The sequence below is a fragment of the Ochlerotatus camptorhynchus genome, unplaced genomic scaffold, assembly GCF_037179485.1.
Source record: "Ochlerotatus camptorhynchus isolate MF236.1 unplaced genomic scaffold, CSIRO-AGI_Acam_v1.1 ptg000459l, whole genome shotgun sequence".
Taxonomy (NCBI): domain Eukaryota; kingdom Metazoa; phylum Arthropoda; class Insecta; order Diptera; family Culicidae; genus Ochlerotatus; species Ochlerotatus camptorhynchus.
In genome coordinates, this window is record NW_027040945.1 from 406,960 (window position 1) to 425,876 (window position 18,917).

Here is an 18,917-nt window from a genome sequence, read left to right on the forward strand (position 1 = left end):
ACGCAGCCAATACTTTGAAAGCATCCTGGAAAATGACGGCTTCACGAATCCATCATTTTTCTTGTCAACGGCCAGGCCAACTGCGCAGCATGTGCCGCAGAGAGGATTTCAAGGAGTCAAGTGATGTCAGAAATGAATATCTGAAAGCACTCCACAACCTGAGATCAAGGGAAAGGAAGAAAGCGTGGACCTCCCGTACCAAACGCTTCCAGTTACAATTGAATGTTTTTGAATATGTTTTCGTTGGGAGCATAATTGCTATAAAATTTGTCTGTGTCTTTGGATGAACTTTTGGCATTTGAACCAAAATCCAGGCTATTTCTGGGTTAACATTTAAAACAAGCGGAAGAACCATCCGTAAACGACAGCTCCAAACACAAACCCTTCAACCATCAAAAACACACCCACGAAATATAACACCAGCATCTGATAGAGCAAACTTTCTTTTTCGAAAGGCCCCGACAGTCCGCGTGGGCACCATCTAAATTCAAAGAAACCCGCGTCAAAAGCCACTGCCCTCAAACGGTCGTTCCGCCCACTTCAAACTCAACCCAGATTTAATGCCAAGGTTATAGCGCCTTATCTCGCTCTCTGGAAATATATGGAAATGTATAGGAATATATGGAAATATACAGATTTATATATATATATGTAAATAAATAAAAGAGAGAAGAAAAAAAGAAATAAGATCACACAAAAGTCATGAAAAAGAAACGAATATGATAACGGAACAAATAAACTGTTGTTTTTATTTATTTAGTGTATGCAGCGTATTTTCCCAAATAGAAAGAAAGTCAATGCAGTGCTAACATTTGAAAACGGCGCAAAAGCCATTTGTAAACAAATGGTTTGTGGGCCCTTTACTCGCTTCCCGAAGAACGCCCACGCAAACCAACAGCATCGTCAGGAAGGGGAAAATTTCCCCTACCCGATGTTGCTGTTGTGTCGCGTGGGTGTACTTCAAGTAGTGAGTAAAGGGCCCACAAACCATTTGTTTACAAATGGCTTTTGTGCCGTTTTCAAATGTTAGCACTGAATGGTTGAATCCAGCATTGATAGAACTTAAAGACAAATCGGCAACACTTCCCAACCTCGCACACGAAAGATGGGCCAAAGCCGCTAAGGCTGTGAACCATTTGCCGAGTTAAATTTAACTCGTGGTTAAAAGTGACATTTCGAAAGTTATTTTCTATGTTCGAAAATCCCCGTGCTGTCGATCGACCGGTTTTCGAGCCACGGTTGTCAAAATTTAACTTCTTGTCTGTCAGAAATAACCATGCTCGGATAGCAGGGTTAATCGATAACTTTTCATCTGTCAAATTTTAACCAAAAGTTAAAATAATCCACCAAATGGTTCAGAGCCTAAAGCAATGAAACATATTTCTCGATGAACATTTCAAATGGTCCTATCTGCTTTGATCGATTCTCTTCATCGACTTTCTCTTTTGATATCCTCGCCTACGCAAATGCATTTGGTACTATTTTTGCCACACAGTTTGATAGCAGAAGTTCTTATCTTGTACTTAGAACGTTGAACACAGCAGGGAATGCTTTTGAAGTTGAGTTATTAATGGAAGAGAAAGTCGATGAAGAGAATCGGTCAATGCAGATAGGACCTTTTGAATTGTTTATCTAGATTTACTGTTAATCAGTCTGCCTTGACTGGTTCAATTTAAAACGGCTCCTTTCACGCTAAGAAAAAAGTATGCATTAATGTTTAAATTTTAAACAGTTTCGAGAAAACCCGCACATATTCATAAAATGAATAAACGCTGTTTACTCATCGGATGAATAAACGCGTTTTTCTCGAAAGTGATTAAATTTTAATCATTAATGAATAAAGATGTTTTTCTCAAAAGTGGTTAAATTTTATACACCGGAAGGATTTTAAATGGTTGATTTCTCATATTTTCAAAATAATTTATTATGATAGCAATAAAATAAAAAACCAATAAAAAGTTATGTGTATTTCTTGATGAATAAACACAGTTATCAGGTGCACAATTATTATTAAAATATGATGATCGTGGGCATACGGCAATACTCACACATGATTTCCATTGCCCGGAACTATTTGCGCCACGACGTTCTGCAGTATATCGATGAAATAGATCATGCTCTGTATCACAGATGATCCCGCAGTCAGCCAAACCCGCGGTGGGTGTACACGCTAACTTGAAAGTACCCATTAATGGTTGAAAAATACCCATTTTGAAGAAAAGTGGCTTAACTCATTAAATGAGTAAATTTTTTACCCATTAATGAGTATCTGTTACCCATTAATGAGTAATTGTTAATCATTAATGGGTAACAGATACTCATTAATGGGTAAAATTGTTTAATCATTAATGAGTTAAGCCACTTTTCTTCAAAATGGGTCTTTTTTACTCATTAATGAGTACTTTCAAGTTAGCGTGTAGACGAAGTCTTGTTGATTGTATCGGTCGGTGCTCCGCCAGTGGTCCATCTGCGATGATACCTTGCCATGTCGATGATGTAGTAAAGCCGTTTCAGCCTGCTGGAAGGAGGACGATTTAGTCTGATTCAGTCTATAAGCGAAGCATTGTGGTGTTAATACCATGGCAAGAAGAATATTTACAGTAGTACTTACTGCTTGGGAAAGACTGTAATGAACCGGAAATCATGTTGGGAAAGGTCATTTTAGTGATTGCTTTTCCATTGAAAGTTGTTTCCATCTCTCCAAAGTCGGAAACGGAAAAAACTTCATTTTCGGTCCGCCACTCGATTGCGAAGGAAGTAGCAATTCCTGATTCCCACTGCTGGCGACGTTGATGGCTTCTTCTGGTAGTTCTCACCGAACTCTAGAAATGAAAAGAGAATGATAAATTACTATTAAATTGTATCTAATATACTATAAACAATATATCTACCTGCGAAAAAGTTGATCAATGATGGCTGCCGCGTTTTCTAAAAATGATTGTTGCCAAGTTTTTTTTCAACCAATAGTGAATAAAATTTAAACACTTGTGTTGAAAAATGGTTTTCTCTGGAAGTGTCTAAATTCTATACACTTTTTTGCTATAAATTTCAACCACTCTATGACAGCTCGAACAAGCTCCCAAAAGTGGTTAAAAAAATAGTCATCAATGCATAAACTCGTTTTTCCGTGTTCACCCTGCAGTAATCCAAGCGTTTCATACACGCTAAGAAAAAAGTATGCAATAATGTTTAAATTTTAAACAGTTTCGAGAAAACCCGCACATATTCATAAAATGAATAAACGCTGTTTACTCATCGGATGAATAAACGCGTTTTTCTTGGTAATGGTTATATTTTAATCATTAATGAATAAAGACGTTTTTCTCGAAAGTGGTTAGTACTTATACACTGGAATGTTTTGTGTGTTTTTTTTGTTGTTTTTGTGTGTTAACCTGTGTTGTAAGAGCTGATTCATCGATTGCGATGAGGATGTATCTCGTTGGTTGTGTGATTCCGGAGGCGTCTGCGGGCTGCTGTGGAAGAGGTTGGATTATTTACAGGACTTGAACAATCTATAGATATACCTACCATCTTACCTTTCGCCATCATCTTCCGGTCCAACAAGTCGATTGATTGACAGCGGAGCATCTCCGGAACCAACCGATAAACTTCGTATTCTTCGTGTACTCGATGTAGTTCTTGGTGTCAATCGCCGGCACGACCTGCACTTGTCCGTAAGGAACTGGTGAACTGCTGATTGCGACATTTTCATTATCTACATAGTAAAATACAAAACAAAAGGGAAATGCTTACGTTTATAATTGTTGTTGGTGGGCTACCGCACCATGAAAATGCTGTAAATAGAAAGAAAATTATAATTCTAAATTGTTTATTAACATTATTTGTCTATAATTACTATACATGTATTTTACCATTGAACTAACCTGTGACGAAGTTTGTCAATGATAACCGCCATGCTTGCAGAAAATAAATTGACAAGTGTTTTTTTTAGCCACTAGTGAATAAAATTAAGACACCTGTTGAAGAATGGTTTTCTCAGAAAATGTCGAAATTGTATACACTTTCCTGCTATAGATTTTAACCACTTTATGACAGCTCGAACAACTTCTAAAAGTGGTTAAAAAAAGTCATTAATGCATAGACTCGTTTTTCCGTGTAGGTGAAACATTTCGAAATTACCTATGACACTGACACATACCACAGCCTTTCACTGTGAAACCAAAACTCACCATTCACGCTAAACATGTATTACCTAGAAACCAACATCAACAAACCAACAACAACAGCAAAGTTGGATTTGTTTAATCGCGCGACCGGCTTCGTGATCTACTAGCATACCTACTGTCCAAGGTTGTTAATCGACGTCTTCTGATTTACGCCTGCTATGCAGATTTCCCATTGCAGATGTTATCAAGTTATCGATTAACAACCCTGATACTGTCTAACATAATCGTAAACCTTCACCGTTCGGAAGTCATTACTTGTCTGCCACTCAAAACCAAAAGTTGTAAAATATGGATCCATACAAATGTCACCAGTACTCCTGTAGATTTTCTGGAAAATCCACAAAAACACGAGTGACACCCACCCAAACTCGAGCAGAATGCCACCCATTCCCGAGCAAATCCACCCCCACAGCTCCCGAGCAAACCGTATCCAAACTCGAGTTGATTATTAATATTATTTTGTCTGATTTTATATTCACCACAAAGCCAATGCGCTATAAAAAACTACGCTAGGTGGCAGCTCAATATGCGAAACTTTTCATTTCGTGCGGTTGTTGTCATAGGTTTTGCGCGAGGGGGGCGACACATCTGGATTATCTTCTTTTCATCATTAATCACACATATCTTCATATATTTATTTACCGCACGCTATCTGTTTATATCTGTGCCATCTACTTCCATCTACTCTCGAATCTAGCATCTTTTGTAACATCACTCGCATCGTCATCGAAGTAATCACAGAGACCGTCGAACAAAAAACAGCAAACGTCAGCAATGTTATTTGTTTACATATTACTGCGGCTCGATAATAGTGTTGTGAAAAAGTGTTTAACAGAAAAGGTAAAGAAAACATTTCTACATCGAATTAATGGTCGCTTAGAAGCATCAGTTGAAGTTGCAAAAGATTGTGAGATTGATACTCGGAGAAAAATTGTAAGATCCAATGAAACTGCCACATACATCAATGTTTGAGTTCGACCTATTTATTTTCTAGAAAAAAATCTTTCCCAATTGCCAATCAATTGCCGAAAAGCCGATAACCGGTTTCAACTGGCCGTGAATAAGACATCCAACAAGAGTATTATTATTATTATTTATCTTTATTAGGGAGGCTTTCAGCCTTGGGCTGGTTCGCCTCCAATCCAACAAGAGTATTCAACCAGTCGATTTGGACGCTCAAAATGTTAACACTCGTATCAGCCACATCAGGACACTCATCTGTATCACCATCGGATCACTACAACATTTTATACCCAATCGCTGTTGAACATACTAGCAAAATGAATTGATTAAGACAAGCAATTTCCAGTTCTAAGAAAGTATTTTTTTAATCTTTATAAACGAGATTTTTAGATTGAGCTTCGAACTTTTTTTTGTCCTAAGGAATTTATTTTCTCAGTGATGAGTTATAACAAGAGAAATCATCCGTTCAATGACCTGATCAGAACATCCCTATTGAGGTGGCAAAAGTTACGCCGTGTGAGGTGACTCTCTGTCCAAATCAAATGGAGGGTCACTTCACACGACGTGATTTTTCTCACCTCACTAGTGACTCACAGAATAGGGATGCTTGTTCCAATCAGCAGCTAAATTCCGGGCATACATTTCATCTAAGAGGAATAAATTTCTACATTCTACTACGTGTTTAAGTATTTCCTTCCATTACTATTTTAGCAAATCTACTGCATGCTTCAACGGTCATCTCTCTCTGGAAGGGTCAGTTTATTACGTAATTCCTCGTAACTCGAATACTTGAAACATTGACTCTGCACTGTTCGGCAAGCAGGGTCTGGTCAATCTTCAGATCCGTCGTGTACTCCGGAAGCCATTCCCATGCACCGGACGTTTTTTACTTGTTCGTCACCTTATGTTATCGCTGTGGCAAGCAGATAAAATAATAATGTATGTATTTTATTGTTTGACCTCACCTTTCATGTTACTTAAACCATCATTGGGACATTATTGTACCTTTTGATGTTAACAAATAAAAAAATTGTTAAAACAGGTTAAAATTGTACAATCATTCAACTGATTTTTAATCTAGGTACGGTAGAAGCAGAATTCCGAGATAATGATTTGTATGGTGTAGCCTGTACTGTGTAGGACTGTGATGCAAGATGCAAGTCCAGTGCATAGCTGCCTCGGCTACAAAGTACACGTTGCTCGTAACACCACTGATCAATGAAATTCATAAACTCTCATAATATATTAACCTATTTAGGTTAGCGACTGAAAGTCAATTTTTTTTTATTTGTTTTTATTTGTTTGTTATATATTATCCTATATTATCTGTAACATAGTCCTTTTGTGAGTGGATCGGTTGCCTCCTGTTATCATCGACAATCCACACGATTGTATAAATACGAATATCCCGTTTGCATGGTGCACTGACGTCCGCTGGCTGTCGGGCGTAGTTCCGGTGCTGCTGCTTGTAGGTCCAATAGGTGAGATCATGGGTGTGGGGGCAGGGGTAACGTGCGATGCATTAGAATTCATCACTCGACAGTGACGATGGAGGCGTACGAGGTAAACCGAAGCGGTGTCAGGTACGAACGGTGTGGATGATCTGCTGGTAATGGTTTTACGTTGGTATGATGGCGATCAGTTAAGGAGCTTTTGAGCTTGTTCTTCGAAGCAGATGTTAGCGGGAGGGTATTTCCGCGTATTTCACTTTGCAAATTGATCTAAAGAAATTTGAATGTTCATACTATCGTAATACAGGCTGTATTGTAAGCAGTTTTACCTACCCATGGTTTTGTTAAACCAATACCTACAATACCTTTTGCATTTGCTCCACAGCAGCCTGAAAACTGACTGCAGGACGTGAAGTCGTGCTTCATTTCTGGATTACATCACCGGATGTGGTTCTTAGAAAATAGGTACCTTTCTTTTTTTTCTTTCCTTTATTTAACGTCGGTCTCTATTCCGCAATCTAGTGCCAATCACCGACGGACATCGATTGTCATCCATTGACGACAATCGAATGTGCAGGAAGGCAACTTCCACACCTGCGCAGGATATCGCACCCATTCAACACACATGGGCCGGGACCAACGGCTTTACTTCCCTTCCGAACGAAGACGTGACCAGAGATTTTTATGCCTCAGAAAAATCCCACCGACCTCGACTGGGATTGAACCCAGACCCATTGGGGTGTTAGAAAGCAGTCACGCTTACCACTACACCACCGGCGCCGGCTAGAAAATAGGTACCGTCCTGCTGAAGTTCTAGAGCATTTCGGAAACCTTACAGAGTTCTCAGCAGCTTCAAGCCAGTTTCTCTCGATCTTGAAATGTGCCGTGTAATTGGGCAATCACTTCTTTATCGTCGGCCAATGATGTTCACCTATATGATGTACTTCGCAGCACTTACACTTTTGTATACACTGCTGCCGGGGTTTTTTGTTAACAACTTCTGGAAAAGGCTTCGTTATGAGGATTATCGCTAACTTTGCGTAATAGAGTGAATGACGGGTTGTAAAAACGGCTGATAAATTAATCAACGCACACTGTGTTCAAACTCAGAATAATTTTTACTCGATAAGTTTGTTATTGCTGTGTTGCCATCTACCTGAAAATCTACTTCAATTGTGTACATCTTCTGCAGCAACGAAAAAGTAGATGCAGCAAATAGGGGAAACGCTCCTATAGTTGCGGTACGTTAGAAGCGTTAGGTTCCTATAGTTGTGTATTGAGTCTCCATGCACAACTATAGGAACCTAACGCTTCTAACGTACCGCAACTATAGGAGCGTTTCCCCTACTAGAGAGTGAAATCTGATAGAAATACACTGATCCAAAATAAGAGATAAATATTGTTTACTATCTACATGCCATTTTAGATGTGTCGCCCCCCTCGGTTTTGCGTGTTATTGTTTATGCTTTCCTTCACTGTTTGCTGAACTTCCCCAACAAACAATTTGAGCTGATTAAAAACTGAATAAGCTATTTTTTAGCTGAAGAAGCATATTTTGGCCTGAATAGGCTTTTAATCAGCTTGCAATGTTTGTTGGGTCGTTACCTCGTTCGATACGTACCTCGATTTAAATACCTTTTTTTTACAATAATAATATACTTATCTCCGCTGCTTATGCTGAAGAATACCAGTAATTTCCTTAGTACATACTACATCGGTCTCATCATATGACGAAGGTTGGTATCTATCCATTGTAAAGTGATGCAACCAGGTTTACAGCTCATCACATCCGTCCTGCTTTCGCATCTGCTTCCAGCTGACATCAAAAAACTGCACGAAGCCGGTTTGCGGCAACTGCACGAAAACCCGCAGACGGGCGGATACCTCCTTTTTCCTCCTGTACGCCATTTTGCTCGAACCACAGTCACTCGTTTTCACTTTAAAAATCCGCTACGTTACAATAAAACAAGCCTAAGGATGCTGATCATCGCAAAGAAGCTTCACTCGCTACGTTTGTTCTTCGCAACTGCGTAGTAGCAGCAGTGAAAATACGATTCAACCGTCTAGCCCGATCGGTTATGCGAATGGAGTCATTCGGATCATTCCGTCTCTTCCATCTTCCTCGTCATTCGCTGAGCTACCACTGATATACATTTACCCAAGCGTCTCTCACTCTCAAGTTTGTAGCAGCGCGATTCAGAGAAGCATTCTTCGGGAACGATGCTGTTCGGTAGTGAATCACCTAATTTTACATTCTTCATGAAGAATATGTGCTGTTTATTCTTCATGAACGTGTAAGTATAGGAACAAAAAAAAGCTTTGGTGGCTGCCAGTATCGAAAGGCGCGCTTGATTTGATATGACGCTATTTAATACAGGAATCCCCAGAAGAGTGCTTTTTCTTGACAGTCCTCAAACCATTCGCACTGATTTTTTGTAGATGACTTGTTAATGATCGACTCTGAACTCAAACAAAAAATCAGCTTGGTTGGTTAGAAGGCAGCTGAGAAATAACGGCAACACTCTTCGGGGGATGACTTTATATGAAACCGAGCAACTTGTTGAATTATGCAACATGAAACAGATTTATGCGGATCCCTGTAATGTTAAATAGCTGCAATTAATATTCTTGTGTCTATCAGAAAGGAACCTGGAACATATAAAAAGTTTTAAGGTCAATTCACATATGCATGGGAAAACGGGAACGGAACGGGATTTGCGTTGATAAGAGAGAGAAACGCCCGTCCCCGTTCCCCAGTTCATATATGAATATACCATTAATCGGATTTAATTGGAAGTTGAAGAGCGTTCAAACTAATTTGTGAGCCAGTTGATTTTTAGCCAAACATATTACCGTAACGTCACCATTCACCGCTCATGCTCCATTCACCACTCATTGCATACGTATTATCATTATGTATATCCAACTACAACAAATATCAATAGCTTTAAGTGGCGCCAGTGGTGTAGTGGTAAGCAAGACTGCCTCTCACTTCAAAGGGCCTGGGTTCAATCTCAGTCGGCACCGTCGGTATTTTCTGAGGGATAACATCTCGGAAGGTAAGTAAAGCCGTTGGTCCCCGGTCCATGAGTTTGATGGGTCGATAGGTAGGGTCAAAGTGAGGGAGCTGCCTCCCTGGCGTCGGTAGCATTGATACTTAATACGGAAAATAGATCGACGGAAAACAAATCAAATTGAAAAAAAAAAACAATAGAACAATAACAATAGTATAATTACAAAAACAATAGCATAATTACACAATTACAATTACAACAGTATCATTAAACATCATTTGCTATAGTGTGCAAGTTACGAGAAGAATAATAAAAAGAATTATACAATGTGTGGTGAAAGGAGACACGTGAGCGATGGATGGCAACCTTACGGTATATTGAAATTTTTTTTTTCACTTTTTGGTACTGCCTGCTCATTTGTAAATATTTAGTAAACCCGCCGCAACTTGATATTCTGTAAGCCGATATCGAGCTATTGAACCATAGTAAAACCATAGAGGTAACTCTAAGACCAGAAGGTCCCGAAGAAACGTGCTCAACTTTTTGGCTCAGCTCTGGTACTCTCTTCGGTCCCAAGCTAATCGATGCACCCCTCGAAACATAGGAAAATTCACGAACCCCTCATTTTATCTGTCAAACTTTCATAACAAATCAAAACAAACATAGTGTAGTGCTAGAATTTTTACAGGAATTGGGTACGTTAATCGATGTACTTGGGATCGATAGGCTAGTCCAGTGTGAGCCAATTTAAAATCGTTAGTTTCCACCGGTTGGTAAAACGATTTTCATGACTACTACCAACAATCAATACGAAACTTACGATTTTAAATTGGCTCACCACTTTAGTAGCCTATTGGTCCCAAGCAAACGATTAACGTACCCTATTCTAGTCGAAATTCTAGTACTACGCAATGTTTGTTTTGATTCGCTTTGAAAGTTTGACAGATAAAATGAGGGGTTATTGGTTTTTCCTATGTTTCGAGGGGTGATTCGACAAGCTTGGGACCGAAGATAGTACCAGAGGTGAGCCAAAAAGTTGAGCACGTTTCTTCGGGACCTACTTGTCTTAGAGTTACCTCTATGCTACTAAAGCGCTCTTCTAAATTGATTAACTATAACACCATGGTCTCTTTAACCTTCGAAACAAGGCGTCTTTCATGCGAACGCTTGTATCGGCGAATGTTACATATAATTTCGAGGTTATTCTAGTCCTCTCTAACGGAGGAGGTTTAAGATGATAACAATGAGATTTTAGATGTTTCCAACGAAAAAGTAGAAGTGTCTGTGCCTAGGGGCACGAACGGAAGCTTGACGTAGGACCGCTAGTGGACGGAACAAATGTGAAGAGCATTTAGTTCTTTTATTGATCAATTATCTATTATCTCAACTCTTTCCGTTTTTGAATTGTAGTCGTACCAAATTTGTAGTATTTTTTTTTTCAAAGGGAAAGTTGATTAAGAGAATCAATCAAAATCACTTGCACCCCTGCTTCCAAGTTTGGTTACAAGATTACAACTCTGGAGAGCATTGTGTGGTCGTTGGGGGCTTGTGGTTCTGAATATGGACAAACAAGCACAGATAAATTCTATTCCAACTCTTTACTGATGTAAGTTTGATGGCCCTGAAAAGGACCGTTTTATTGAAGAGGACATCCATAGCCACTTACGCTTGGCGTGTTTAGTGTAGGTGACAGCATCACGGACCTCATTTTCCAGGAACACCTTGAGCACACCTCGTAGATCAGACCGGAGATACGTTTGACACCACCACGGCGAGCAAGACGACCGATGGCGGTTATCTCGAAGAACTTTGCGATGACGCTTGGCGCCTCCTTTACCAGACCTTTTCCTCCTTTGCCACGACCAGTCAATTGTTGCTTGTTAGGTGTGAAGGAGTGGACTAGCCACCACTACTGCTGTTGCTGTTCACCACGCCGTCCGAAGCGAAAATGAGCTAATGCCATACAGCAGCGCTCTTTTATATCTTTTCAGGTTAAAGCAGAATTATGTGCAACCAAGTGATATAAAAGCTACAAAGACTCCTCCCATTATGAGTAGTTTGCTATCAAGTAGCGACACTGGCTCTTTTCCTTTTGCGTACACGGCGAGTGTGCAAAATATTACGCAATTCCATCCTCCCTATTCGCACGCGCCCGAGGATCAAAGGCGAATGCCACTTCGGCTTGTTTCGTCTACTTACTACTCTCTGACGACTGTGCTGGGGAAGCAGCATATGCATGTAGGTAATTGGTGGATTTGTTAGTTAATTCGACGCTTTTGGACAATGCTGGACATTTACCAATTTTTCAATAGTTTCTTGTTGAAAATCAACATTCGAAAGCATTGTTATCGATACGTAGCCATATTTCTGATCGATTGGTGATAAAATTATTTAAATTGAACCAGGGGCAGCTAAGTTATTAACGTTCAAAATCTTTCTTAATTTGTTACATGTTCCATTTTCGGTTTTCACAAAGTGTACCCCCATATAGAAATCAAAGACGTAGCCCTACGTCAAAAGGTTCCACACAACTTCGGAAGATTGCAGGCGTTCCTGTAAAAGGGGCAGCAATAGATTTCGAGAAGATTTCAAACGTTTCTGACGGAGAAGGTTCTAGGTGATTTCAACGAGATCTTAAAGGTCCTGACGAATGAATTTCCAAACGATTTTGAAAAAAATCAGATCGTCCTAGCAAAGGAGGTGCTATAGGATTTCAAGAGACAGCTTGGTTTCAGACAGAAGAAGTTTCCAGCAGTTTTGAAGAAGATTTTGATTATGTTGCGTTTTTCTTTTCATTTGCATGTGTTTAATAACTGTTAGATACTCAATTCTGCTTTTACGCGATTTTTGTGACTCTATTGTTGATCTCGTGTGATCTCAATTTTCTACCAAGTTTAATGCAACTTGTTTCAAAAAAGTCATACAAAAAACAGATGGTATTATCAATGCTGTACTCACACTGCATAAGGGCAAAATAAAAAATAAAACCGAGTAAAAACAAAATTGAGTGTATATTCAATGGTAATTTGTCAATTTATTTTATTTCGGTTGAAAATATACTGTTCCTGCGTTTTGTGATTTTCTGTTATTCGATTAACAAGATCAAAGCTACACACTTAGAAATTATTACCGTATTCGGTAATTTTTTACCGAACTTTCAACAGCTGAACGTTCGGTAATCCGTTCGGTAAACGAAATAACTACCGAACGATCGGTAAACAGATTTTTGGATTATTTGTCAAAATGACCGAACAATTCGGTGATTTTCTACAGAACAATTCGGTAGCTATTACCGAACTTCCGTAAAACGAGAACGAAATAATTTTTTTAAATTATACTACTTTTTTCGATTCATTTGTATTGAATTATCTTTTTTCAATAATAGTTATTTGATTGTTTTTATTGAGAAAATTTTGTCAGGGGGGTTTGGTGCAATATTTGAAACGGATAATGGCTGGATGAAAATAGCGAGCAGGAGATACCCAGCATATGGGGTGATCGTTTGTGCCCTCCAAGAATGGTCTTCTGACAAATAGAACGGGTGATATTGTATTTCGGATGGTAAAAATTTCTTCGGTCTATAAAATAGTAATTGTTAAATGTTTGTTGTAAAATACTTCTGTTTATAATACTGTACCTGGTTCCATTCATCAGCACTTTAAGTTAGTTTATCCTCGAAGCACGGTTCACTTATAAATAAAGTTTCTTCACGGTTTGACAGTTTGTACAAACCGAAGTTCGGTAATCTGATTTATGTTTTACGGTTTGTTGGGTGATTTTTTTTACCGAACTCGGCTATTATGTCATTTTACAGTTCGTACTGTAATTTTTTTACAGAGTTCGTCACTTAAAAAATCAGACCACCGTTATTTCGGTAAAACTTTACCGAATATTGGTAATTTTTTTTATGATTTACCGAAAAATCTGTAATAATTTTCGTTTACCGATTATTTTCGGTAAAAAATTACCGAACAAGCCAAACGTAGCTGAGTGTGTATGGAAGTGGAATTAATGGGAAATAAAACAATATAATAAAAAAAAATCTTCAAAACCAAGCAAATTAGTTCAATTCTGCTTCTAATACATCAATCACCTTCGGCAACAGGGAATCATTCGCTTTCAGCAACATGACATCCATAATAGTTTTACCCTTTAGACGCGTTCTAGAATCAGTTATAACGAGTTTCAATTGACTGAAGAGCCTTTCGACGGTTACTTGCGTCGATGGTATGGAAAGCAATCCGATACATTCCAGCGTTCGTGAATTTTCGTTGCTTCCAATATCGAATGATATAGAATCGCTCTGGAACTTTTTCACTGCCACTTGAGGACGCCACTGACTCCTTGTTAACTCCGTGATGCTCTGAGGAAGCTGTTATTGTTATTTTAGGACGAGTTTCGAGTTTTATCACTTCTGACAAGAACGTGTCAGATGCTGCATTGCCGGACGATGAATGTCATGTCACTTTGCCCTCTTCGTGGGAATCTGCTGCTCGTTTTCACTCACACTACTTGCTGCCCGTACACACTTAATCTAGCTCGGTAAAATCTCCAACAGCCGATTACCTCGGCATTTGCTTTTGCCGATATCTCTGCAAAATATCTGTTTGTTAGCTGATATCTCAGCAAAATGTTATTTGTTAGCTGAGTTTCGGCAAATGTTTTACTGAATCTCAGCAAAATAAATTGCAGAACTGCTCGGCTGTTGGAATCTCGGCGAAACATTTTAAGTGTGTACAACTCTACGGTTGCTCTCGACAAAACCCAACCGACGAGCCACATCCGGATGGGCTGACATAAAATGCCTTTTAAAATTTGCTGGTACAAGCGTTGCCTGTTCATAAGCACATCTTCTATTTGAATCAATTTCGGCCAGACACCTGTGTTTTACAATACCTCCTGCTTCGGAAACCTCTTCCACCACTCCACTAATTTTTTTGTTTTAATGTTTCCCGACTCATCATGGCGAGTAAATTCAACTTTTCTCGTTCGCGACGAATGATGAACTAAACGCATCTTCATGAAGATCAAAGCATGTGAAGAAGAGTGAAGAACAGCGAAGAACGCTCGAGTCGATCACGCCACTCCGCTGCTCATGAAGCGAACGAGAAAGAGCCGAAGAGCACAAAGCATGAAGACTTGCGTTTTGCATCGACACTCATATTCCTCTCACACAGCCCACTCACCACGACTTGTTTTAACGCTTGTATTCGCTTCATTCGGGAGTTTTGTAGAGAAACCGATGCTTCGAATACCGTCGCAGACGATGAATGAATATAGGAGAAATGATGCGAATAGCAGTAACCTTGATCCTTACTTAAACGTATTTTTTGACGTATTGGTAATGGCGAACGTTATAGTTTATTTCGCAGTGCTGTGATAAAAATTCAATTAAGTGTGAAATTGTGCTTGTGGCGCGGTAAAGTTGATCCTACGCGTGCCCCGTAGTGACAATTTATTGGATAAGTAGGAAATTGCTGCTGCCGCTGGTTCTCGTTCAATTGTGTTTTTTCCTTCGCCCGGCAAGCTAATTTAGTAAGCTGCGGCTTTGTAAATTCCTGCTTTCGTTCGTTTTTACTTATGTCTCTGTAGTGTTGCATGTAAAGTTTATGTGTATAGGTGATATATATAACTGAGTGTGCAATATGTAATTTGGGGATTTTGGTAAGTGATTTGCCGGTTATCTGTGTGGGCAAGTGTGCTCGTGTATTTCATTGCAAGTGCACTACACTTACGCGGACTCAGGCAAAGCTTATCACAGATAATGCAAATGTTCTATTCAAGTGTAGTAATTGTCTGTCAGATCAGAGTTGTGACGAGCAGAATGTATCGGTTTCGGATACCCAAATGATTGAGGAAGCAATGAAGCACTTCAGGGTTGCCAAAAGCAAATCTGTATTTTTGCTTATAAAAATCTTTTTATCTGCGTATATTGCGTATTTCGCTCCAAAATGAACAAAGAAATGTTGGAAGTGCGGTATCGGCCATAAAAGTGCGCTTTTGCGTCAAATCGTGTTAGTACATTTTGCGCCGAATACATTAATAGCGTTATCGGGATTAAAACCGAGGATAATATCAGTTGGTGCTTACCGCCATAAGATCATTCTAGTATTAATAATCCAAAAAACAACGTATATATATGCAATTTGTGACGTAGGTAATTGGGTTGTTTAACTTCGAAAAATATACCGATTTGTATACATCATCTGATAGCGCTTTGTTTTCTGACCACAACGATATTTTTATCGATCGCGAAGACATTCATCTCGAATTTTAAATCAAGATTTAAATTTTTGATCTTTGACACTAAATCTATTCGTTGACAGCTCGCTCCCATACAAAGGGGCGCTAAGATCGAGGCTAAGATGGTGATTTTTGCTAATGTAATCGTACTTATTTAAAATAGTTCCAGTAGACCAAAATTGATGAAATTTTTGATTTAGATTCCATTTTTAATGCAGATAACGAATATGTATTTACCGCAATACCCTTAAGGGGTTACGCCTACCTGCAAACTTTCAAAAAATCATTTTTTTTTTTATTAATAATATAAAGTATATAAAGTCAAGAATATTTCCTTAAAAGATCAAGTTGATCCGATGAAAATTGTGAAAGTTATACGACGTACAAAAATATTCACTTATAGTGGACTAAACCCAACTTGAAACTTTAAACGCGATTATCTCGGAATCATATTTTCAAAACCGGTGCCAAAAATGTCTCGAAATGTATACATTCGATTCGTCTGATTCGTTTTGATTTCTGTTTAGTACTATTTTGTGCAGTCCACGATCGTTCGGATTTCGTCTATCACTTAATTTCGATTTTTTACAGCCGATCAAAGACAAATTTTAAGGATCAAAAATCGGCACTTCAACTTTGCAAGGCCGCCATTTTGTCAAAAAAATTAAAAAAAAAACCGAACGATCAAGGACTAATTTAACACATGCTTAACGATTTGGCATGGTTTTTTTTTTTATTTCAGATGATTACATCACAAACCGCAGTTGGCACCGCAAAAAGCGTTTTTTAGAACATCGTCCACGGAGAGCAGCCGTGCGGGGCACCAGGACCTCGTTTTTACAGCATCGACTGATAAATGTACCATTTAATGTGTGTTTAATAAACGGCAGAAAACCGATTTTCAATATGTTGCGTCGTTTTCGAGAAAAAAAATTCAAACTTTCGCTTTTTTTCGGTCTTGCAGGTAGGCGTAACTCCTTAAACAACCCAATTGCATGTATGTACAGTAGAGTGATGCAAAATTTGAAATTTTTGCTCCACAATACTTAAACGATTTCGAATCGGATCCTGACTAACCTCTCAAAATTTGAACCCATTTGGTGAGAAACTGAGATGGCACAAGCCATTTGAAGTTTGTATGGGAATTACTATGGTAAAACCAAGATTTTTATTCATGTCTATCTAATAATTCACCATATCGGTCTCCTTCAAAAGTACTTCAACTGTACTTGTAGGAGCATTTCCCAGCTACAACTTTGCTGAAGACCACTTTTTGATTAAATGCAAGGATCGAAAGTTATCAATGGTTCAATGCGGTGATGTCTTATGATCATGCTCAACCAACTGCTTAGCAGGCAACATTGGTGTTTCTGGGGCGTTGAATAGGACACAAAAATCATGGTTACTATGTCACACTGCAAAATACAGTGTTGCCTACAGAGCAGCTGATTGATCATGTCATAAGTTTACCAAATCTCGATTTACATAGAAACAATCTTTAGCAAAGTTGTAGCTGAGAAAATTTTCTATAAGAATGGCTACCGAATTGTTTCGCAGCTCAAGGAAAAAGACTAGAAGGCAATGAACAAAAAGTTGAGATTTCCCATAGTAATTTACATGTAAACTTCAAATGGCTTGTGCGAAGTCTGTTTCTAACCAAATAAGTTTCTAACACGATTTGAAACCATTTAAGCACTGTGGAGCGAAAAAGTCAAATTTTGCATCAGTCTAATGTACAGTGCTGCCATGCAGTTGTGTGTGCCCGATTACTTCAACCCGGTAATCCAGTTCATTGAGTTCTACACTCTCGTGGCAAGGTTACGGTAAAATGAAAGTAAGACTAACGCAAAAATTTTGCTGAATTAAAGACATACCTCAAAATATCTGTATATACTTTTACCCAATCAAAAAATCTGCATATCTGTATATACAGATTCTTGGTTTAAAAGCTGCTAGAAAATCTGTATAAATACAGATTATTCTGTATTTTTGGCATACCTGATTGTCTTCTGTTGCTGACTCTATCACTGGTATACGAAACAACTTTGCTGCTCAGATAGACAGTTGAGAATTGGCATGGAAAAAATGCAACAAAATTTGAACGATTCTTTAAGTTGCTTCGAAAAATTAATAAGTGTGAAACGGAATACGATGACTAGTTCATGTTTTGAAATTAGTACGGAAAAAAAAAATTAGCTGCAACGAATGGTGCATCTAGGACGGTTCATTCTGAATCGGACCGAAATCCCAGACGCAAAAAACGTAAATTTCAAAATAGTGACAACGATTCGACTGATGATGTTTTTCAAGAAAATGCGAGTTTTGCGGTAAAATGATCTAGTCGTGCTGGCAACAAAAATATTAAAAATATTAGTAAAAGCACAAACGAAGTGACAGACGACTAACTGGCAAAGAAATCCATTAAAATAATGTGGTTCACTGTAATAGAATTTTCTTGGAAGCTTGTGCCATCATCCACCAGATGGGTTAGTTTTTTTGTTTTGATTTGAACAAAGTTGATTTTGTGTACAATGATTCTTTGACAGTGTGCAAAGAGTGTATCATTTTGTCATTTTTTGTGCATTTCAGTTTTGAGTAGTGTGAAAGAGATAGAACCAAAACATTCTAATACATTTGGTGAAAATGCTAGTACAATACAGTAGTAATGTTGCCATGTGGTACAATCCAGTAGTAGTGGTGTTGCCATGTGGTACACTGAAAAATTGAAATAGCAGGTTAGTCACCAAAGTTTTCGAGCCGCTCCGTCTGTCACTTCGTTTGTGGTAATAGTAACAAACCAGATAATCGTAAGACTCGTCCGGTCATTGTGATTAAGCCGAAAGAGTCCAAAAAAGCTTGCAAAGATACTCGTACGTTTTTAAAAACACAGTTAGATCCAAAAACACACAAAATCAGTTATTTTAGAAATGGTAAAGATGACTTTGTTATTGTAGAGAGTGCAACAGGAGCTAATCTAAATGATGTGAAAAATGGTTTTGAATGCAATCTTAGTGAAAAATATAATGCTGTTGTTCCCACTTCGGTGCCAAAATTTAAAA

The 18,917-nt window shown here is 38.6% G+C and overlaps 1 long non-coding RNA gene across 1 annotated transcript; it reads right to left on the reverse strand.

The window, feature by feature from the left end:
• Window positions 1-2,251: 2,251 nt before the first annotated feature.
• LOC135712167 (uncharacterized) lies at window positions 2,252-3,067 on the reverse strand. The gene is made up of 3 exons (XR_010518560.1): window positions 2,892-3,067; window positions 2,612-2,822; window positions 2,252-2,549 (listed from the first exon to the last, which is right to left on the reverse strand). It is a non-coding gene; the product is annotated as an uncharacterized LOC135712167 (long non-coding RNA).
• Window positions 3,068-18,917: the final 15,850 nt, after the last annotated feature.